This window comes from Drosophila persimilis, unplaced genomic scaffold, assembly GCF_003286085.1.
Source record: "Drosophila persimilis strain 14011-0111.01,24,50 unplaced genomic scaffold, DperRS2 tig00003933-arrow-pilon, whole genome shotgun sequence".
NCBI lineage: Eukaryota > Metazoa > Arthropoda > Insecta > Diptera > Drosophilidae > Drosophila > Drosophila persimilis.
In genome coordinates, this window is record NW_020825706.1 from 504,223 (window position 1) to 527,890 (window position 23,668).

Here is a 23,668-nt window from a genome sequence, read left to right on the forward strand (position 1 = left end):
CACGCACTACCATTTCCACTGATTGGCTGTCGGTAAATTTTGCCATTCACACAATTGCTTGGGTGCTTAAACGTCCGTAAAATTTGCCATTCACACTATGCTGAGAGGCTTTTACGCCTCAGAGTGTTTTTTCTCAGCAAATCGCAGGAGACTAAATTTATCTGGCTTAAACAATTGCCTGTCCTCACAAATTACAAATCCCTTAAGTCATCCCAAGGCATTACAATAAAATCAAGCAATAAATAAATACATTCTTCAGTTCCTTCCCCATTATTTATGCATCAAATTAAAATCTTAGCTTCGAAACGAAACGCATTAGAGGGTGACCGCAACAGCAGAGACTTTTTACAGCCGCAAAATAAATAAAAAAAAAGGCCAGGGAGATTGCCATTAAAACGGAATATAACCACAATAAACACCCAAGAAGGACGTTGAACGAAGGCCATACATATAATCCAATTAGGGGATGGACAGAGGAGGTTGCAAGCACCACTTTTGACATCATTCGCCTTTGGTTTCTGCGGTCACTCTTCGGGCTCCGATGGTCATTTGAATTTTAATTGCATGGCTGTTTGCGGCATTTTGTGTGCTGTTTGTTGTCATTGGCTTCTCATACATACTATATTTGTATAGTGTATGGATTTAATTTGAATGATATGAATCTTTCTTAATGGTTATAAGCCTCTATTTTGCGGCGAGGTACGTCTGAAAATTAGCATAAATTAAATACAAATATTGCCAGATTTCTTATTCGATCATTTTCTTTATTTGCTTAAAGACTTGATTAATGATTCAAAATAAACCTTGCTCTGCTTAAAGCTGTACGCAAACTTTAAACTTCTTTCCACTGCCATTTTCTCTTCCGTTGCTCTCGTCAAATGTTCACCCCTGCGTATGCTTAATGTCAGACGCTGTCTGGGTCTCCCGGCTGCTGCTGCCTGGGCTGATGTTTATAATTCAATTGAATCAACTAATTTATCATGTGCTACTTTTCGATATATATATATATATAGACGTGGCTGCTCTCCCCTCTGTCTTAATCCTCTTCGGAATAAAAAATTTCAAGCAATTTCCAGTGCGGTGGAAATATAATTTATCACATTGACGCTGATGAATTGTTTGTCTCACACTATGACAACTTTATCGTTGACTTTACGGATGGGGAATGGTGTCTCCTGGCTGACTCCTCTCTATCCTTTCAACATCATTTGCACGATTTTGTTGCCTGTCTACTTGCACTCTGTCCCTCTCTTTCTCTCTCTCTGTGTCTCTCTGGGTTGTTTTGCCCTGTGGAATGGCTTGTAAAATGTTTTGTAACTGTCAGAGCCTGATGTCCTTCGGCTGTTACTGCTACTGCTACTGCTCCTGTTTCTGTTCTGCCTCTGATAATGATTTAATATCGTTTGCCTTGTTGCATATTTTATGAAATGTTCTCGCCGCCGCCGCCGCATTTCCTCTTCTTCCATTGTGTGCCGCAATGCAGATTGAGGCAGAAACAAAAACAAAAACACAAAAATGAGGCATTCAAATGGTTCTGCATTGCAATCACAGATTCTTTTGTGCCATGACTGGGGGGTACATATGAAAATATTTTGCAGAAAAATAGGTTTTATTTTGTCTTTCGTTTTCAAAACAATTAAACCGATGAATACCAAAGTATTTCTCTCATCCCAACATACAATACACACTCGAATACCCTTTTCCCCTTGCGGGGAGGGGGGCGGCCACCGGTTATGAAAAATCAACTTTAAGATGATTTTCCCCTTTATGAATAATTCATCCCGAGTTGCCACCCCTTCTTTTGTTGTTTCAGGGGGGGTGTGTTTGGATCACTGGCACAGCCCAAGCGCCAGCGAGTGAAAAATCACAATCTTCAAAGCTTCAATCAGGCATAAATTTTTATTGTCGGGCATATGCTGCTGTCGCTGTCGTTGTTGCTGGGGCTGCTGGCTTCTCCCCCCCAGCTGTTGCCCCAGCACGCATCCACCACACTTGAATCACATATATAGACCACCTCCTGATGATGTACTGAAGTGCTTGTTGTTCTGGCTGTTACAGGGAATACTCTGCCAAAGGGTATAGAGTTTTTTAAACAAAAATGTTCGATATATATTTAATTTGAGTACACCAAAAATTTATTTTAAATTAAATTTAGATTTAATTATATTTAAGGCACTAGTCACAAAGTTTATTTTAGTCTTATAAATATACATTGATTTTTAGTACTAAATATTTAGTTAAATAAATCGTGTTTTATTTTTTTTAATACAAATTTTATTGTGAATATTTTTAGTTTTTTTTATACTTTATATTTGTATTTTATTTAATTTTTTTCAATGACGGCACTGGTATTTCTTTCCTAAGAATATATATGTAGATTTGATATATTTTATCGAAAACCCCAGAAACCGTACTGGTTTAAGGCTTAAATAAAAATTGCTATCTACAAATTATTTAAAATTTATTTAATTAGATATAATTTTTTTATTTGAAATTAAAACTACAGTCGCTCGTGGTGCTCGACTTACAATGGGCGATGTCTTCCAATACCGCCAATGATTTTTTTTAAATAAATGTATCCTTTCACTTATGGGAACATTTCTCCATCGAACAACATTTTACCCCCTAGTTTTCTGCTGAAACAGGGCTATATTTACCCAAATCCTGGCATAGTGTGTTTACCGCTACGGTCCTTGATCGCCGCACATCCTTTTCTTGTTGTCAATGTAACTGCTGCCGTTATATCTGTCACTTGTCCTCGATACACGCTCCCGTCCGTCTGCTCCATCCTGCCGTCCGCCTGTCTGGCATGATGCTGATGGTGATGTCACTTCTGTGAAATTTCTTTTGGGTCTCTTTCCCCTTACTTCCGGCAACTGCTGCTGCTTCTGGCAAAGATTTAAATTTATTCTGCGTTGATAACACGACGCCCCACACGAAAACTTTAGACCGAAAAATTGATATTTTATGGTTATGAATTATGGCCAGCGATTATCTCTGTTGAAACTTTGAGTTGGGGGGAGAACAGAAAGGAATGTGCTCTCAATTGCAAAAAAAAAGAAGAAATACGAGCACATATCAATATCAAACATGGCTAAAGCTCTTAAAATGTAGAGCTTACAGTACTCATACGAGGCAGCCATGATTGGCAATGGTGTTGTGTTAAAACCTTTTTTCAAATACCATAAGCAAACAGACAGACACAAAAAGCGATAGAGATACAGTATGTGAGAGTGAGTAGATGAAAATGCATTACACACTCGTCCTGGTACCCGTCCTGGTACTCGTACTCGCATTGTTGTGTATTTCAATTGAAATAATATTATTGAATGTGTTGCACTATTGGCTTAGAATGGGGATATTGTGGACTCGTCGGTGAACAAATAACCTTTCTCTACAAGCACTCATCTGCATATAAATCTGTCTGTTCGATGTGCGATTATGTTGCATTTTTCTATTGATCCTGTTGCCTGGCAGCCGATGATAAATTGGATTTGTTTCATACAAAAAATAACTTAAAAAAAGCAATTGAAATGTGGCTTTGTGAATAGAGTTTTTGCATTTTTTGCCCACTCGAACTCTGGACTTGTTCCACTTAAAATTGCTCAACTTTGGCAGCAGCTCTCTTTGAAATGAAGCCAACTACTTGTCACACACCCACTAGACACACTAGAGCCAAATGCACAGAAAAGAGGCCAAAAGGAGACCCTTAACTGGGTCCTTGCCCAACTCCATTGTTTGAACTGCCAAGCTCTTTCATATGTTTTGAACAAAAGTATTATCCAAAGATAGTCACAACAGCAGCACACTCTGCTCTCTGCGGCGTGTCAGGTAATGTTGAAAGATGCCAATAGACGTTGCGTTTAACACCGGTATTATAAGATTTATCATTCGAAAATTTTTAATAAAATTCTAGCAGGTTTATTCTTTGGTTAAAGATAATTATTCGTTTGTTGTGTTATGAAATATTATTTCTAGACTTTAACAAAGTTTTAACAAAATTCAAATGATTTTACGAATGCAAAAAGTGTGAATGGCAAAGTTTACAAAAGTAAATAAACGTTTCTTGCTATTCATTTTGTCGGTTTGTGCTTTACAACTGGATTTGTGTGTAAAAACCGATGCGAAATATGTGAATGGCAAAATTTAAGACCGGTGAAATATGTTTCGTGTCAGTATTTTAGTTAATTCGCAGAGTATTTTGTGACACAAAACATATAGGTTGTTTTTATGTTTTCAAACCGATGCGAATACTGTATTTGTGCGCAAAAACCGATGCAAAAAGTGTGAATGGCAAAATTTAACATCGGTGATGAATGTTTTCTGTCAGAACTTTCGTAAATTTGCAAAAAATTTGTGATACAAAAAAAGTCGAACAATCGATGCGAATAATGCGAATGGCACTATTTACCATCGGTTATAAACGTGTAGTAATCTTTTAAGTAATTAAACAAAAATTCAGCGGCAACAAAAAAAGTTTAAATGATTTTTGTTGTAAAAAATCCAGGCGTCCAGTGTGAATGGGTAATTTTACCATCGGCATAAAACGTATCGTAAATATAAGCACTTTTGCCTGGCGAAAATTGGTGATAGAAGCCCAGCCCACATCTTGCCCACAGCCCCATATGCCTATGCCCCAACTCTCCCATCATCATCATCATCATCATCGTCAGCATCATGAGGGGGAGCAGCAGTGGCACGCACCCTCTCCAGTCGCCAGACGTTGAAGTTGCCTGCATTGTCGAGTGCTCCATTCACTTCCTGCCACTGGAACTGCAACTGGCGCTGGGGCTGGCTTTTGTCGTTGCCTTCGCCCGTCGGAGGTGCCATTGAAGTGTCTGACATTCATGTGTGGCAGCCCAGCCACATCACCCAACGACGACGACGACAGTTGACATGCTGACGGGAGTCCTGTAGGACAGGGGCGGGGACAGGGACAGGACTTGTAATATGCCTGCCTGGGAATCATCTTCCACTCCCCCTTTTATAAATTATGATGTGTCTGTGTTGTTTGTTGCATTACTTTTAATAGCTGCTCTCTCCCTGCCCCTGCCCCTGCCCCTGCCCGGTCTCCCACGGTCTCCAGGCTTTCAATTTATTTTCTTTTTAATATGTATATCCTTTTTTTTGTATATCCTTTTAGAATGTTTTGCTCCGCTCTGTTCGTCATATAATTGCTTTCTGTGTTGTGATTTGTTGAATGCCCCATGATTTCATTTTAAATGAGTTTTTGATTTATGCATTAAACACATAATTGTGCGCTCTTTTTCTCTCCGTCCCGAGTCCTGAGTACTGAGTCCTGGATCCTGCTTTTCGCTTACGCTAACGTGGCATCCTTTTGTCCCGGGGATTTGTCTGCCATTTTGTGTGCATAATTTAATGTTTTTTTGGCTTGATTTATGTAAAGAGAGAAAGCGCTGAAAAAGGTTTTTAATATAACAAATAAGTCGAGGATTTGCATCTGAAATGGGGCTCACAGGGAGACTTGATCTCTGGCAAGGATAATGCCCGAAAACAAGTGACAATTGAAGCCTGTAAAGTAGATTAAAGGGGGTGTCCTGCCTCCACTTCCACACTGAATTATTAAACATGGAATAAAGTTCTCTAAAACGCAGGGAAAACTTCAATTACTTTGTAATTTCCCAAAAGGCAGTCAATTATGTTGGAAGATTTTCCACTTAAAAGCTCCTTTTGCCCCCCAAGGGCTCATATAATTCCATTAAAATGATCCTTTGAAAGGATGCCACTACCACTGCCACACATAATCCACTCACACACACACTAGGAGTAGGAAATCCCCAAAAAGGCAGATTGGCAGCAATTAAAACTAAAAGCAATTAAATGCACAAGCAATAAAAATTTAAATATTCATATTTTCTATGGTAGGAACTAGACAGAGGAACTCCAGAGGCTGTGTCCCAAAAAATTATGTCAAAGTATTGAAAGCTCGTAAAACTTATCTTTAGATCTCCTTTGGGCCTGTGTGTAATTGAGTGTAAAGTTTGGCAAAAAGCTCAAACGAATATTACCCATAAATGCCAATAAAAAGTGGGAATATTTTGGAAAGGTCAGCGTTTTTTATGTGGGTCTGACAAAGTGATTTTTATTGAGGGTCTGGCATTTGAAATAAAGCATTTCCAATACGTGTACCTTTTTGGCCAGGGCTAATCAATATCATGAGCTGTGCCTCTGATTTATGGAGCTCTCAAGAGCATCGAAGTATGGGTCTTAGGCGACTTTATAGGGTATACAATTATGAGTTGTTTAGTTAAAGAAAAATAGGTTAAATCTGAAAAATATTAGTGGTGTTTCTTGATTTATGTTTGGTGATTCATTTAATGAAAATCCACAAAATTTATAGCAAATATCCTATGGAAAATGGTTTGACTTTTAAGAGAAAGAAGTACGCCTTCCTAAATCTCAAGAAAATATAAAAATTTCTAAGTATAAAATTATAGAAAATCTTCTGGAATTCCCAGAGGGTATAAACAGTTTCGATTTTCTCTAAATTGAAAAAAAAAACCCAAATACTTTCCCTTCTGTTGATTTTTTTATGGCTGCCCTGCCATTCCATACGATTATGGATTTATGTGCTGCTGCTGGTGCCTTGGAAAATTGCTTGGGTCAGAGGTCAAGCCAGGAGCTTTCTCAATTTCAATTTCATTACGTTTCGTTTCGTTTCGTTTCGTTTGGTTGGTTATCGTTTCCCCTCTCCCTCCCCTCCACCCCCTGTTATTGGGTTATTTACGTATGCAGCAGATCCCCAAAAAATAAAAGTGTTTGAAAAATTTTGATACTTTATGGCTATTTTGCATACGTACTCGTAAATAGTTTTTCCTAAATGGAGGAACATCTCCTCTGCTGTGGTGCCTGCCAACTGGGTCACGTAGGGGGTATCCAGGGGGGGTGTCCCGCCCCCTGGCCAAGACTGGCAGTTTATGCTGCATACGTGTGTGTACTTATATGCATGTCTGTTTGTGTATTGATTACGTTTTTCTTGTTCATTGAATCGAACATCGATTCTAGCACTCCAGAAGGCCCCCAGAAGCCTAGTTTTTTCCGATAAAAACTCAATTTCTTTTGCTTTTTTGGGGGCCAACAGCAGCAAAGACATTTTATACCATTCACCATCATTTATTAATATTTTTGGAATATTTTTCTTCTTCCTTTTTTGCATTTCAAAAGCGACACATTAATTAACACGTTCCAGCAATTGATTTATGGCACATTAATTGCCACATCACATTATTTAACAGGCCATCGAAAAGTGCAATTCATTTAATTAATTACAAAATGTAAAAGATATAAAAAAAATATGGAATTTTTTTGTTTGGGGAAAGATACCCTGGAAAAATATCATCTTTGGCATTTTCTGTGTTTCATTTTCTCTATTATTACCCCTTGCAAACCGCCTTGCATGCCCAGTATACCCTTTGAAAACATATTTTTACACCTTTTCCATAATTATAATTAATGAGCAGCGGCTGTAAAACATATGTCTGATCAAATATTTACCATAAATCATTTTCAAAATGGAATTAAAATATTTAATAAAAGGAAAATGCCACAAAAAAAGGACAATGGAAAATAAATAAAAGAAAAAAAGGGCAGAAAAAAAGGAATACAAGAGAAATGAACTAAATGAAAAAGGGAAAGAGAAGGAGAAGGAGAGCAAAGAGCGGCTAAAAAGGAGTGTAAGTGGGAGTCTTAACTTTCCTTGTGCCACTCAAGTGTTTGGGGGCAAGTGGCACTAGAATAATGTGTCAATAATGTGCGATTATATCGACTATAATCAGCCGTTCGGCTGCCTTCCAAACCCAAGCCAAGCAACCACCACATCCCACACTTTCCCATTTGCCACACCCACTCTCCTAATTCCAGCCGCCCCCACTCCTGCGCCCAGTGCCAACATATTGCGGGATAGAAAAACCCAGAGAGCCTGGAAAAATTGTGAATAGTCCATGCAGCGTGGGGTGGGAAAAAGGGAAAGCCGGGCAGGCAATTAGGGGGGGGTTCAATGGGGTTTGCCCTTTTTATGTCCTACTCTTAGTAAGGGTATGCGGATTTTTGAATGATTTCTGATTTTTAGGGTGGAAAATAACCCTTTTTTTGGGGTTTGTATCTGTTTATTGATTATATTTCTTGTAATCATATTTATTAATTTTAAAGAAAATACAAATACAGCTTTTCTTTTCTATTATTTATATCTTTTATTTTTTACTTCTTAAGAAAAAATAGATAAAGCTGCTGTTTTGTATTATTTTCATTTATTATTTAATTTATATTATATTATATTTTATATTTATTAATTTATATTTATTTTTTTTTTTTTTTAATTATATTTATTAATTATTAAGAAAATACAAATCTAAGTGATATTTTCTACAATTTTAAGAATCTTTTCCCTTGATTGAAAATATATTTAGCTAAAACTAAAACTGATGCTTCTTATGGCTCATGGGAAGCACTAGAATCGGATAAATACTATATCCTTTAGTTGCGAATAAGAAGATTTTCTGGGCCCATTGTTTTTTCTTTGTTTCTTAAAATGAATCAAAGAAAATTCGATCTATATATGGTAGGATAACCCCTCTCAGTCAATACTTCATCCCTAGTTTATATTTACAATCCATAAATGAAAGGCCACACTAGAAAAATACCGAATATATGGCCACTAAGAAAAGGATGGAGATCGATTCTCGATATTCCTAATTCTTGGATATTTCTAATCATAAAAGTCAAAGGAAGTCGTGTACGGAGAAATAAAGTTATCAAATTACATCCCAGTCATAACTTCGTTTCACTCTCACATATAATCTTCTAACTGTGATCTCCCAAACATTTAATCTATCTGGTAACACTTTTCAGATTTTAAGAGAGATTTTAACCAAAACAAACACCACTTTATCCGCCCAGTGGAAACAAACACTCAAAAATCACCTCTTTATCCGTCGAATTGTACCCAAATTGGCTGACTATATCATATATACCAGGATGTATACAGATATACTTCAACTTTGTGTAAATCCTCGGTCTTAAAGGGTACCTATGCCTTCAGGCAGTGACTCCTAGGCTTTTCAGGGTATCTAAGCCTTCAGGCATTTACATTCCTGTTTCCTTTTTTTTTACGATTACTTCCACCGTTCGCTGCTTTCGCTGCTCAATTTATATATTTTGATAACCCCAAAAAGTCACGTATTTATTTTATTTCTTAGGTTCTTGTTGTAACTTTTTTGTTGTGTGCAAAAGAAAAAGAAAAAAATCAATTGCGCGCAAATTGAGTAAATGTCATTTAGACATCCGCTGGAACCACCCATATCCGTTCTGACTTCCGTTTCCTATCAAACAGAGGAGGCTCAAGGACATTAGCAAACAATTGTCAAAGGCACACACACACGCACACTCGCACACGCACACTCACACCCCGGCCACAAAGTATGCGACAATGTGGCATATGATCCCCGAAGCGGCAAGAGGCAACACCGACATTGCATAAATATATATAAGTTGACAATTTTAGAGGCAATACATATACATATGTACGTGTATATGCATGTGGCATGCGCCATGCGGCATGTGGCATCCGGCAAGGGGCGTGTGTGTTAGTTAGTGTGTATGCGTAACCACTTTAAACACAATCTAATGTCAACAAGACAGACATTGAGAGGAGACTCCCGACTCCCAGGACTACTCCTCCTGCTGCCAGGACTACTCCCTCCTCCCTCTCCCAGAGACGGGCACTGCCGCTTGGAGGACGGAGGCACGCCTTATACATAAATGCGGTTTAACTTCCATCTGGTTTTGTCATAAGCGTTGCCACCGCTACTCCCTGTCGTGTGTGTCCATGCTGCCCCCCCCCCCTTCCTGTGGCTTGGCGGCTCTTGTGCGTATCAATGAAGTTGTTACTCAAGTGGCAGTGGCTGTGGCACTTCATGCTTGTCGTTGACTTTATTGGATTATCAGGCAAATTTTATAGTATTCCTTGGGCTTTATCCCGAGAGCATATTGAATATCCTTATCACCCCGAAAGATGGCTTTTTCTCAAGCATATTTACTCTCTGGGTGGGGGATTCCACATTTTAATAGAGAAATAGAGAAAGTTTCAAGTACCCCCTCGAAAAAAAGGTCAAGGATATGGATAGATATGCTCATTTGATTGATTTTTATGGGGGAGGGATGGGTACTTTCGAGGTAACCTTTTCCTGTCTGGAGGAGGGGTCTTAAGTTGATTAAAAGCTATGATTTCCGTCTCTTTGGGCACCCCCAAAAGTAATCAGTTTAAATATTCATCAAACGATTAATATGATTGCCATAACGTCTCAGCCTCCTTGCAGTCTCCTTGCAGAGGTGCAACCCATCGATTAGAATGATTGCCAGCTCCATCATCATCTTCTTCTTCTTCCTGGGGCTCCCACAACGACTTGTGGTTTGCATTATATAAATTGCTGATGGAAAAGGGGGAAGGGGAAGGGGAATGCGAATGCGAATGGGTTTTCTGTGCGCTCTAAATATTTCTAATTCCCTTTGGGCCTTGCTGGAGGATGTGGGGCGGGGGGGGAGGCCTGTCAGGAATGTAGTTGACGCACAGCTGCGTTTCACTGTCTCACAGACATTCCAAACCAAAAAAAAAAAAGAGGAGGAGGAACAGGCACACACGTACCGACAAACCCCCAGGAAAAACCAGAGAGCAAACAACCCATTTCCATACCCCTTCCGAGAGGGGGGGGGTGGGGGGAACACTCTTTCGTTTTAATTGTTGAACCACACAAGTACTCCAGAGAATGCCACACCATTTGGGGCATGCCAAATCCTTGCCAATGCGAACACTTGGGGAAATTTTCATTTTATTTTCCGACCAGACTTTGTTTAACCCAAATAGGAGGGGGGAGACGGGAGACGGGGAGCTGCATTTTAATTTGCACACCCAAAATCACTCCTCAAACAAGCACTAAATCCTGCGGGGCGCCCTGGGCCCATAAATAAATAGAAACTTAAGCTAAAAACTAAAGCAAATACATCTGGCGAATGTGTAAGTTTTCGAAGGAACTCAATTTGCCAGACAGCATCAGGCAGAGCAAATTCGTTAGAAAGGCTACAGGCCCCCCTTTCGTTCCTTTGGGGGAAAAAACAACATCCGACAGCCCGACAGCCCGACAGCCGACAGCAGAATGCAAATCAGTTCACAGAATGCGGCCCAAAAAAGGTGTACGAACGGAATCGCCAATCGAGGAATTGGGTAATCGAACAGACGAGAGTGCAAAAAGCAAAAGGCAAAAAGCAAAAGGCAAAATCAGGTGGCTTTCCTGCAAAAGGACCTGCGCCAGCAGTTTGTGTACTCTTTCGGATAACATTTCAAGCGAAAAAGGAATTTTCAACGACTGTACACTTCAAAGAAGTTCCTTTTGCCATTCTTTACTTTCGTTTGATTCCTTCGCCCAAAAGAAATCCTTGAAAACATGTCACTAACTGGCAGAAAAAGTACTACAAAATCACTAGCTGGAAGAAAACTAAGACAAAGAGGTTGTATTTGTAAAGGTTTTCGATGGGGAGATTGCTTTTTCAGCCCGATTGAGGTGAGATTTACGGAAATAACTAGCTGTGGGTCTTGGGATTTTGAGTATTACAAGAGTATTTAGTAGTACTCAGCCTTTGAGAGTATTCCTAGGCATTTTCTGGGTGAACTATGTCCCTGTTGGGTAGAACTCATGAGGATAATTGTGGTAACCTTTTTGTTTTAGGGGAATTGAATGCAGGGATCTGTAAAGGTTTAAGAATATCAGATATATTCATAGGATATAGCCTTTGAGTCAAATGAAAATCTAATTAATATAAATCCAAATAAATAATCTAAAAAAATAATAACCAGATTCCTCTATCTGGTATCTGGTAGATATTCTTAGGATGTATCTTGCGAGACAAATTAAAATCTAATAAAAATAAATCCAAATAAATAATCTAAAAAAATAATAGCCGGATTTCTGTATCTGGTATCTATAATATATAAATTATTCTAGATATTCTTACGATATATCTATCGAAAAAAATCAAAAACTAATAAATACAAAATAAATATAAATCTAAATAAATATAAATCGATCCCTGCCTCGGCTATCCCTAATTTATAATCCTACCATATCTAATGAACATCTGAAAAATCCTTCAAAAGGTAGGGACTCTCCCTACCACACGCCATACACTTTCCACCCATAAATGACGTCACGAACATATCTGCCGCATAAACCTCCGAAAGAGAGAAAGACAGATAGGGATGGGGGGGGGGGGGTACTTTTAGTGCATGCAAACACCGGTCGTGGAGGGGGGGTGGTGGGGAAAGCAATAAATTTGAAACGTTTTCACGTTGCAACGTTTGACTTTCTGCAGTCGCCGCCATTTATTTGTGCTAACAATTTTGTCGGTTCATAGACCACCCCCCTCTACCACCCTGCCTCTATCTGCAGATACGCAGATACATATATACTTTTTTTAACATTTGCCGTGACAATTTGCTGCTCAATTGAACTCTCACGGATTGCAGGGCATACTCCTTCGTACGCCCTGGCCCCACACCCATACCACTATCTGTCGGCACACTTTGTCATCTGTCTCCCTCTCTATCTCTCCCTCTCTCTGTGCGTCCCTGTTTTGCATAAGTTTGACAGTTCCTCCTGCCCCCCCTGTGTGCCGCTAACGAAGTCATTCAGTGTTTGTGTGTGAAGAGAGAGAGAGAGAGAGAGCCAGGAGCTGCTGTTGCAGCTGCAACATGCCACCAAAAAGCGCGTCACGAAGTTGCGTTCATTATGCCAGGCCGCCGTTCGGTGCTCTGCCATGTGTGAGGTGTGCCTTGGCATCTCTGCATCATGGGCTTGTCCTTTTTTCATAAGAGTACCCTCTGCCCAAAGGGTTTCGAGGGGTATATGGGACAAGGGGAGAGGCAGGACCTTTAGACAGAGGCTTGGAGGCCAAACCAATTTTCAATCCACCTTAAAAAACCCCAAATGTATAAATATTATATCCTAAATCATAAATTATTTATCTTCTTCCAGTCCCTGGACCCTCCCTGGCACAGGGTACTCTCTAGTCTTCAAACGCCTTGTGTATCATCCTTACATGTTTGCTTTTTTTGGGGCACAGGATGGGCTCCATTTTGCGGCCACTGCAACTGTCGGTGGGCTGTCTGTCAGTCGAGTGGCAGAGCAGCTGGCGTGTCGTGGCGTGGCACGGCATGGCATGGCGCTGCGGCTGTAGCGGTGACTGTGGCGTTACCTGTCCTCTCTGATTTATGTTGCCAATCAGGCATTTTGCTTGTGGTTGCACTCTGTCTCTGGCCCCTGGTGGGGATCCTCTATGCTCTAGATGTGTGTCCTCCGATGGCCCTGCTCTGCGCTCTGTTGATTTGTTACTCATACGCAGCGTAAACAGGGTTGGGCAAAAATGGATTTAGTGCGACGCTCAATGTTTGCACTTTTGGCTGTACATCATCTCATTTTCTCCGTTCTCCGAGATAAACCGCTTAGTGAATCAAATGAGCCAAAGTGCCACACACACACACGGAGGCGGGGATTATCTTTTAAAAATCAAGGAGAGCTCAAAGGGAGAGCTGGCAATTTTCCTCGCTTATAGCTTATCCGATAATGTGGCAAATATATAGCCTATGCCTTGGCATATATTACTCTTCGAGGTCTTACCTATGAAATATTGAAAGAAGAGTTTGCCAGGGATATCATCCCAGGTCAGAGATACCATAACTCAAGCTCTTCCTTTGCCAACTTATCTAAATGCTGGCAGGAGCAGGATCTTTTGCTCCTGCTTTCCTGGGCCAAAAAATATTTCCACTCCACTTGTCTGCCACAGTTTTTGCCTTTCCTTTTACTTTGTCTGTTTTTCCCGAACATTGAACAGGAAAAACGCATTACGATTGCGACAGGGAATTATAAGCAGCATTTTCTTTTCGGTTTTCTTCGTGGGGAAAAGTTTAAAGCGCACACAGGAAAAAACAGAAAAAAACTTGCGACAAATGTTGCTTAAGCCCATCATAAAACATTAACAAAAGTGGCCCCAAATCGATGCGAGAATGCGAGATAACGTCTCGCTTTTCCTTGTTTCCCGTCAAGCATTTTGATTAAAATCCTTCGAATCCTCCCGGCCAGGCGGCATCCGTCACGTTTGCTCGCATGGACGCACGTGTGATGAATACTTGGCAATTAGGTGGAATCGTGACGTAGGAGGCGGACGGATGGATGGATGGACAGGGACAGGGACAGGGGGTCCTCCAGGAAGGAATCATTTAGGAAACGTTTCTCTCACAGTTCCGTCGCTTAGATGTCCCCACCAGAGGGGCAGGGGTGCTCTTCTTACACATATAAATATTTTATTTATTTACTTTGCTGATTTCGGTAGCAATACGTGCTGTAAATGCCTAAAACGCTATCCACACGGTATTTTTTGCTCCATTTTTTATTGGGTTTATTCGGTGACATATGTTTGGGGCTTTGATTGATCATCTTTTGGGGGTTTCTTATGGGAATAATGTACGTCTGTCACGATTTAACCCATGAATATTTGATTTACATGTGAATAACCGTTTATTTTATCTCTTTTTTTCATTACAGGTTTGTAACTTGGAAGAAAATTAAATATAAATGGTATTTTTGAAAACAAAAAACTGGTTTAAACACAGGCAAGTGTTTCGGTATCCTTTGTGGAGAGGATCGTATAGTTTTGGTAAGACTTTTTTAGGGAACAGACAGAGGAATCTTCTAACCTTTAAATGAAAATTTTTCCAATTTTTATAAGGAATTAATATCGAACTTAATAGATTTTTAGTAACAAACGAGGGGAAACGTTGTCAGCTGCTGCGGAGGCTCTACATTTAATAAATAAAATAATATAAAAATAAAAAAATAAAAAATAATAAATAAAAAATAAAAAAAATAAATAAAAAATATAAAAAAAAAATAATAATTTTTATACATTATATAATTATTATTTTTGATTTTTATTAAATAATGATTAGTTTTGATTTTTATTGTTAAATAATTATTATTTTTAAATTTTATTCTTGATTTTTATTGAATAATTATTATTCTTGATTTTTATTGAATAATTGTTATTCTTGATTTTTATTGAATAATTAGTATTTTGGATTCTTATTGTATAATTATTATTTTTGATTTGTATTGTTTTTGCTTAAAATGAAACAAAATAAAATTTAAAAAAAAAGAAATGGAACGAAATTGTGAATTATACGGACACAAAATGGTCCGATATCACAGGAGTGTGGATACCAAATTTGGTTGCTCTGCCTCTTATAGTCTCTGAGATCCTTGAAATCGCATTTTTTGATTTAAAGTGCAGACCACCTTGGTGTGTTTTCTGCATCCTTAACCCCAAAGAAGTTCGCTCTTGAGTTGTAAACGTGTTGAATTGAATGGTTTTGTTGCAATGGTTTTTGTATACCCCGAGCCCCTGCCGCAGATGACGATGTTTATAAAAGGGGCAAAAAGTAGGCGGGTCTCCAAGGAGTGTGCGGTTCAGGGTCGTTTGGCACAGGGCAAAGAGAGGGAGAGGGAGCACAGCACGCAGTTGTAAATTGTTGGATAATTCAATTTGTGGTTAAACGCAAGTTAGATGTAAGCACAGCCCCCAAACCCGCACGCCCTCACGCCCACAGCTTAAATAATGCACTGCCAAAGAGTGGGGGGAGGACTCTCTCCCAGGAGCTTTAGAGAGGAGCAAAAATCAAGAAGTTGTCCGGGCAACGTGTAATTGGGGAATAGAAATAATGCCACGCCATAGGAAAAGGAAAAGAAAACCCGAAAAGAAGAAACCGTAAAGGAAAACCCCAGCACGAAAACCACAAATCCCACCAGTGAGAGGATTGAACGATGTGTGGCAGCCACACGCCCGCTGATCCACTTGCCACAACACACACACACACACAGATATGGCGGAACAGATACTCGAATATGTCTAGGTATATACAATACGAGAATATTTGTAGTACTCGTCTAGTTGTTGGTTTTAGCACCCCTCAAGCGCTTTTGTTTGCTTTTTATGAATTTTGTATTTTTGCGTATTTTCATTGCGAGAATTCCCCTTTGCTGGTGCCACATGACGTATGAGTAATGGCTTTAGCCATGCCACGCTTTTGTCTAGCACTGTCGGCATTTGGCCAGACACCAGACACCTTTCCCAATGGATGGGTATTATCGTTTTGGTAGGGGATTTGCACTGCAGCAAAGCAAAAGGGATTATACCTATAACAATTTGTAGAAGTACTATATTCCTGGAGCTCATGAAAAGCGGAGTAGATATTGAAAAGCTCCGTCTTTGTGTGTCTTAGTTTTGGAAGATATTTTAGTGACTGAAATTAGGCTTGGAAATTTCTTATCGGATTGCATTACTAAGCTTATATCATAAGGATTCAATTATAACAGCTTTCGATTGATATAGAAATCTTTAGGGGAACATATATTTTGTTTCCTTAGACAATCCTATCCATTTTTTATGATATCGTTATTAGAACCACCCTCTAAAAGTGTATATTCTTCTACTAAATATTATATTTAAAAATTACTATATTTTTAATTTTTCTTTAATTTTATTTTTATTTAATTTTTTTTAACTAACTAAATTTTTTATTTTTTCTTTTATTTATTTAAAAACAGTATTCAATTTTTTTTGTCCATGCCATTTTATTTATTTTAATTTTTTAATTAAAATACTTATTTTTTACTTTATTAATTTTAATTTAAAAAATGGATTCAATTTTTTTAATTTTATTTATTTATTTTGATTTAAAAAATGGATAGAATTTAATTTATTTTTTAATTTTCTTTATTTTAATTATTTAATTTAAAAAATTTATTTATTTTAATTTAAAAAAAACAGATACAATTTCCACCCCTATATCATATATGTATCTACCACAAAAACAATGAATATTCAAGAGTATCTAAATCTTCGGCTCTCCGAAAACTATCTCCCCTCTTTTTTGGTTTTTATGCTTTTTGTTTTCGCTGCGGTTGCGTTGCTTTGCCGCCCCCCCCACTCCACTCCACTGCCACTCCCCCACTTCCTGCGTGCGTCCGCAATCGCATATGCATCGGGATTGGATCTGGAAACTATAAATTTTGTATCTGTGTGTGTGTGTTTCCCCATAGCATCCCTTTGGCATTGTCAAATTGGTTTGTTTAAATTGAATACTATATAGCGTTGTGTTTAAGCGAAAAAGAATGATAGTTTTTTGCCAGACACGTGCCGCATGTTGGAGATGAAAAATGAATTGTGGATCTATTTCCACAGTGCTGGGGAAAATTCCCTGCCAAAGCGAACAGGGCTTAAAGGAGAGCCGTTCAGATTTTCAATCTCTCAGTTTTTATAGAAGAATTTTTTACGATAAACTGGAACCGATTTTTCTGATTTAAAAACTGTTTTGCCACAAAATTTCCTTCGTTTCATTGGTTTCCAAGCAACGCAGCCTCTCAGCCCGTGGCTTGTCCTTTCATCATCTCAGTGGTTATCCTCTCTGGCCCCCTAATGAACCCTTCAACACAATTCAGGAATTTTCGTACGGTCTGGCCTACCCATTCATCATTTTCGCAGATTACCAGCTGAAAGATTTTGGTTTTTTCCGGGCTGTAAATAAACTCCAGGAGGCCTGCACTTGGGACTTAATCTGCCGCATAATTCAAAGGCCTCTGCATCATGGTCGGACCAAAGAAACCGACAAGAAAATAACACCCGGAACGAAACGAGCAAAAACCGGAGCAAAAGTTTCCTTCGATGGAGCAAAAGTTTTCCTCCCCCTTCCCCCTTTATATTTATATAATAACTTTATGTTTATGTTGTAGATTTTGCCCTTACTTTCCTATGGAACAGGGAGGCTTTTTTGGGAGGGGGACAAAGACTAAAAACAGCAAACAAAGTACGGAAAAACAGGCATAACAAAAGGCGCGGCGCGTTGGCGTCTAAAGTTGATTTCTTAATGTTGTCTCTACTGTTTGTCTTGATGAAGGAAATGCCACCCACACACACGACAGAGAGAGTCCTGCCTCATGTGGCAGTTGAAGGAATGCTGCTCAGACTCAAAAGATGTTGCCCCAAGGCAATTTACACTGAAGTTGTTGATTCTGAAACACTTGGCAGGGGCCGGGCCAGGCCAGGCCAAAGAGACGCTGAGCCAATATTTGAAAAAGCCACTGCATCCTTCGTCCTGCTTCTTCCTTCTTCCGTCTTTCGTCTCGATATTTCTCGCATTTCCAGTAGCGGAAGCGGAAACGTGCATTATTTGATATGAGCTCTTATTTTTGTTACTTTTTTTGTTTGTTTGTTTGGTCTTTTGTTCGAAACAAACACTCCACTCCACACTTCAGTGGATAGGCATTCGCATCACAGCAGAGAGACAGTTTTTTGTGTCTAGAAAATGGAACCACAGCACACACACACACACACAGACCGTAATTTAATTTCAATTTTCTCGATAAGAAATGCCTCAAAGGATGATTGAAAATGGCAAAAGCTCTTCACGAAAAAAAGAAGGAATTTCATTGACAGCCCGAAAATAAACCTAATGAAAATGGATTACAAATGAAAAAGGGTTTCCCTTTTTTGCTGTTCAGATTTTCCACTTCATTTGTTGCACAAAAATTGTTGTGTCTTCCTTTGGGAAAAAAGCTGAAAAGTTTCCAGCTCATTTTATTAGCATATTTATTAATTTTCATCACTGGATCCTTCAACTATTCCAAGTCAATGTTCATAAAAGGCAATTCAGATTTTCGTTGTATTTATTTTGCTCCTCAACAAAATTTCAAACAAAAGGCGGAACAACAAAATTCTCCCTCCATTCACTCGAATAATTTCCATGGCTGTTACAGCTCGAACAACTTTCACGGATCGCGGGCTGCTCTGCATTTGACAGACTTTGAATTTTTGGATAGTTTTCCATCCACCCCCCGTCCCCCCACCCCCCACACGAGCGTCCCAGAGGGCTGGATGGGCTTTATTCAACCGCAGGCAAGGCGGTGATATTCAAAAGCGCACCACAAACTTTTTCTTTTTTTTTGCCAGAGCCTCGACTCGAGTACATAACGGGGAAAATGTGAAGCACCTTCCTTCAGTTTTTCCATAAAAACTTTGCCAACGCCAAATAGTTGGAAAGCCCGGGAGTAAAAATAAACTAAATTTTTGAACAGTTGAACAGCTGGCTAGACGGCAACTACACATTTTCAAGCCCACCAGTTTAAAAGTATTCCAAAAATCAGTGCAAAATATATTAGAATTTAAAACGATCTGGGGCTTGGATTTTTGGATGCCCTTTGAATGGTTAAAGAAATGAAAAATGATCTAACAAAAGGACAGATGACAAGGGATGCCAAATGTGAAGAGAGATCTTTGTTTGGCTATGGAAAATCCCAATCATTACTTGTAGATCGGTGGAAATTGGTACAGAATCTGTGAAGATGAATATCCATTTAACTATCATCCATATGGGGCTTTGTTTCTTAATAAGAGTCCATTTCGATAGATGCTATAGTACAGAAATATACAGGAACTGAATCTGAAAGTCGCGACGTTCGTGGTCTGGGTTCTGATCATTCCCGTTTCCTTGATGGCTTGATCATGATGAAATTATGCTCTCTTTTCAGTACAACAGCAAACTTCATTCTTCTCTCTCTCTCGCTCATCAAACAAGGCATCAAAGCGTCCTCACTAGTGCTGAGCGTAACATCAGACCCGAAAGAGAGTTGCAGGCCACCTTGTACAATGACATCATGAGCTGGATTGACGCTCTCTCGCGTCTCTTTCGCCGATCTCTCCATAATTCGCCTTCGCTCGTTCTTGCTTTGCGCACTCCTGGGAGCCGGGGAGCGAATTCGCACGTATCTTCTTACTGCTCTCGCCTGTTGTGATTGGGAATTCGCCTGGAAGCGAATTCGCACGTTCTTGCTTAGCGCTCTAGAAAATGCGCTCTCCTGGAAGCGAATTCGCCCTCGCTCGTTTTTGCTCTGTCTTGGGATCGCAATTGGCAAAGCTGCTACTCATTTTCTCTCTACTCTTTAAAGGATCAAACGGTACTTCCCTGAGATTTGATTTCGGTTTTGATTCCTCTAGATTTTATAGAATTCCAGATCGCCATCGACTCGAGGAAGAGTATTGCTTATGGGGCTTAAGAAAAAAGCTTCTTCTAACCTATTACATGCCACACCACAACTCCAATATACCCTTCGTAAACCCCCTTCAAGTACTTTCGGTAATAAATATGCGGAACCAAACTTTTTGGTGAGGCGAAAACAAATTTCCACGCCACGAAGCGCCCTACCCCCTACCCCCTGCCCCTACCACTTCAGTGGTAAATGAAATTTTAATAAACTGAAACTGGCACTGGCACTGGTGCTGGTCTCTGGCTAAATCGTTGTTTGTGGCAGGCGTGTTGTTACGCATACCCCATACGCCGTGTAAGCCGCCTTGTGGTAAATTTTAATTGGCTTGTCGCGAGTTTTATTCTCGCTGTCAGACTTTGATTTTGGCCCAGGCCCAGTCATGATTAAAAACTTTACATAGTTTCGCTTTGGTTTTTGGTTGGGGTTTTTGGGTTTCGTTTTCAGTTTGCTGTTTTCTGTTTTCTGTTCTCTGTTTGGTATTATTGCAAAGCGAGAGAGAGAACTTTTTTGTATGGTAGAAAAAACTTGGCTTGGCTTCGAAATTGGCCAGGCCGGCAAAGCCCTTCGTTGGAAAGTTGTGCCCGTCTGTCGTAGGGTTCCGATGGCAACCGAACGGCAGGCAGGCAGGCAGGCGTTTTATATAAGAATAGTTTGCCCCGATAGTCGGTCCTATCTCAGGTAAAAGTTTAGGATTTTAATTAGTTTTGGTCGTCGCTTAGTGCCAAAGCAATTTGTTAGATAAGGGTTACTCTCACTTTAATATAAATCTCTTAGTGCCGCCACCACCACCGCCACGGCCCCCCCGCTGGAGGCATTGTCTGGGTTGGTGGCCCTGTTGCTGATGGATGGAAGATCCTTCTTTGGCGGCAAGCTAATTGCCGGTGAAAACTTCTCAAAGAAAGCAATCTCTGGGCTCGTCGGAAAAGTTAAGCCTTAAACACATGTCCTTCAAGCAGGATTACAGGGTATTGTGCATATTTTGCAGGCCATTTACCGTTCATTGTTTACATAATCAATGTGAGTTCTATAAATTCCATTCCGCATTTGCCACTAATGAACTTTCTCTTAATTACCAGACAAGACACTGTGAATGCCACTTTCCCCTAATGAATTTCGACATCATCAAAGGGAAATATTTATGCCCAACTGTTTGCCTTTGAGGGACATTCATGTGTGCAGAATCAGCATTTGTTATCATTAATTAATCATCACAGGACTTGGGTTTCTAGGTGTCCAAATTTCAGACCACCATTCATCAAAAGGATGTTCTTTATTTGAATTACTTTTCATCATATTTAATTCTGTGTACCAAAAGGTTCTTGGAAACGAAGAAATGTATGTGGTTGATTTTGAGGCAGGCTGTCTTTCTGTCTTTCGACAGCATTTATGCTCAGTATTCAATGACAGTCTTTAGGTTTTTTGTATAATAGATAGAAGAAAGGACTTTGTTTCTTACCATAGCAAATATACTGCAAAATATGTTCTTTTAAAGCTGAAAGAATCTTGTATTTTCCTTCTCCAACAAGACTTTTCTTTAAGATATTTTCTTACCTTTCCCTAGGCGGAAGTATCCTCTAAATCTCAATGTTTAATTTGGGATAAAATCCCACAATAAACCACAACAAAACAGCTCATTATGCACACTGTGTGTATTTTGTTTTTGCACTCTCGGTCCCCAGCCTGTGTCCACGGCATGAAAGCGGCAACGAAAGCAGAAGCATGTCCATCGCTGCTCCAACCACCCATAGGTTCATTTTTACAGGGAATCCTGTACTTAATTTGCAATTCCCTTTTTCTTAACGTAAAATTTGTCACGTATATGGAAAAAAAATGTGTGTTAAATCTATAATAGGCATGGAAATATACATTTTCGAATCTTTAGGTACTTTAATGGACCCGCCACATACACCTAGTACAGTGAAACCCGTCATATGCAATAAGTGCCTAAATGAACTTTGCGAATTGTATTTGTTCATCATTTGTTCTCCCATATCATTAAACCTGTCCGACAATTGAACCAAATATTATTTGAAAAGCAAACTCCCGAAAAACCGCCCAAACTTTGATGCGCAAAGTAGGCCTTCTGTACGTTTATGCCAACATTTTGGGGTCTTCCGTGGGGCAAGAAAAACCAACTGCCATTGCTGGGATTGTAGGCCAATCTAAGCGCGCCAGTATGGCTGTAAATGAAATAAATAAATAAATTCAAACTAATTGTATTTAGGGGTAAATAATTGTTACCTTTCCGCGGGAATGCCAGGCACAAAAAAGAGAAGCGTACCCATTAATATTGTGGCCAGGTGCATGTCTTGACTGTGGGGCTGACTGATGGCGAATGAGAGTTGTTCCGGCCCCACACGAAGCCCTGGCCTTGTCTAGCCTGCCTCTGCCCCCGCCGATAAGTGAGGGTAAAGTCTGCATGCAATGCCAGGCATAAAAATGTTGATAAAATTTACATGCAACTCCTTGAGGCATGCATACTTGGGCAGCCAATGAAGGATGCAAAATGCATTGATTTTTACAAGATTTTCATTATAAAGTTTGCGGCAGAAACTTGAAATCCCTTACCCGATAAGTTCTTCCCTATTTATTTTTATTTTTTGTATTCCCCTAACTTATTATTTTGATGACTTTTCATTGGCTCTACTCACACACACACACGCCACACCACACACATTCTTGTGGCATTGACGTCACGGTAACGTGGCAAGCATTTTTCTCATTTGGTTTTATTTATTGGATTTGGGACTTGCTGATGCTGCATGGGGGATTTCCTTGTCTCCCTCCTACCGTGCCCGTATACTCGTATATAATTAAGTTTGCCCCTTGATATATGTGTGTGTGTGTGTTCACCTTTCACCTGTGCCGGCTGTCTCCCCTCGGACTGCCATCAGTCACTTCTTATGCAAATGTTGGATGGCCATCCCAGCAGAGCCATGCGGAGGGCACAACGAAGCAACGAAGATGGAATGTCCTTCAATTTCAAGGGAAAATAAATGATCAATGCACAGTCTTGAAAGATGGCTCTGAATGTGGGCTTCTTTGAGTTAAAATTTCCTTCCAGAAGCTACATTTTGGAACTCAAATACTCTACGCTCTTCCAGGAAGAATATACGATATAAAAGGCGTACCAAAATGATCTTTGTGAATGATCAATGCATAGTCTTGAAAGATGGCTCTGAATGTGGGCTTCTTTGAGTTAAAACACCCTTCAAAAAGCGATATTTTGAAGCACAAAGTACACTCAAATACTCTACGCTCTTTCAGGAAATCATATACGATATATATTGCGTACCAAAGTGATCTTTGTGAATGATCAATGCACAGTCTTGAAAGATGGCTCTGAATGTGGTCTTCTTTGGGTTAAAATCCCCTTCAAAAAGCTACATTTTGAAGCTCAAAGTAACCTCAAATACTCTATGCTCTTCCAGAAAAACATATACGATATATATTGCATACATTCCTCTTTTGCAATTGCTCCCAAATGTGATATTCTGTGGATCTGT

The 23,668-nt window shown here is 39.6% G+C and overlaps 1 protein-coding gene and 1 long non-coding RNA gene across 2 annotated transcripts in view; one reads left to right on the forward strand and one right to left on the reverse strand.

Annotated features, from left to right (window-relative positions):
• The window catches only part of LOC6594416 (heparan-sulfate 6-O-sulfotransferase 2), a 107,088-nt gene that overhangs the window by 56,047 nt on the left and 27,373 nt on the right, over positions 1 to 23,668 (forward strand). The gene's annotated exons all lie outside the window — the stretch shown is intronic.
• Positions 22,095 to 22,478, reverse strand: LOC113567265. The gene is made up of 2 exons (XR_003409382.1): positions 22,404 to 22,478; positions 22,095 to 22,342 (listed from the first exon to the last, which is right to left on the reverse strand). It is a non-coding gene; the product is annotated as an uncharacterized LOC113567265 (long non-coding RNA).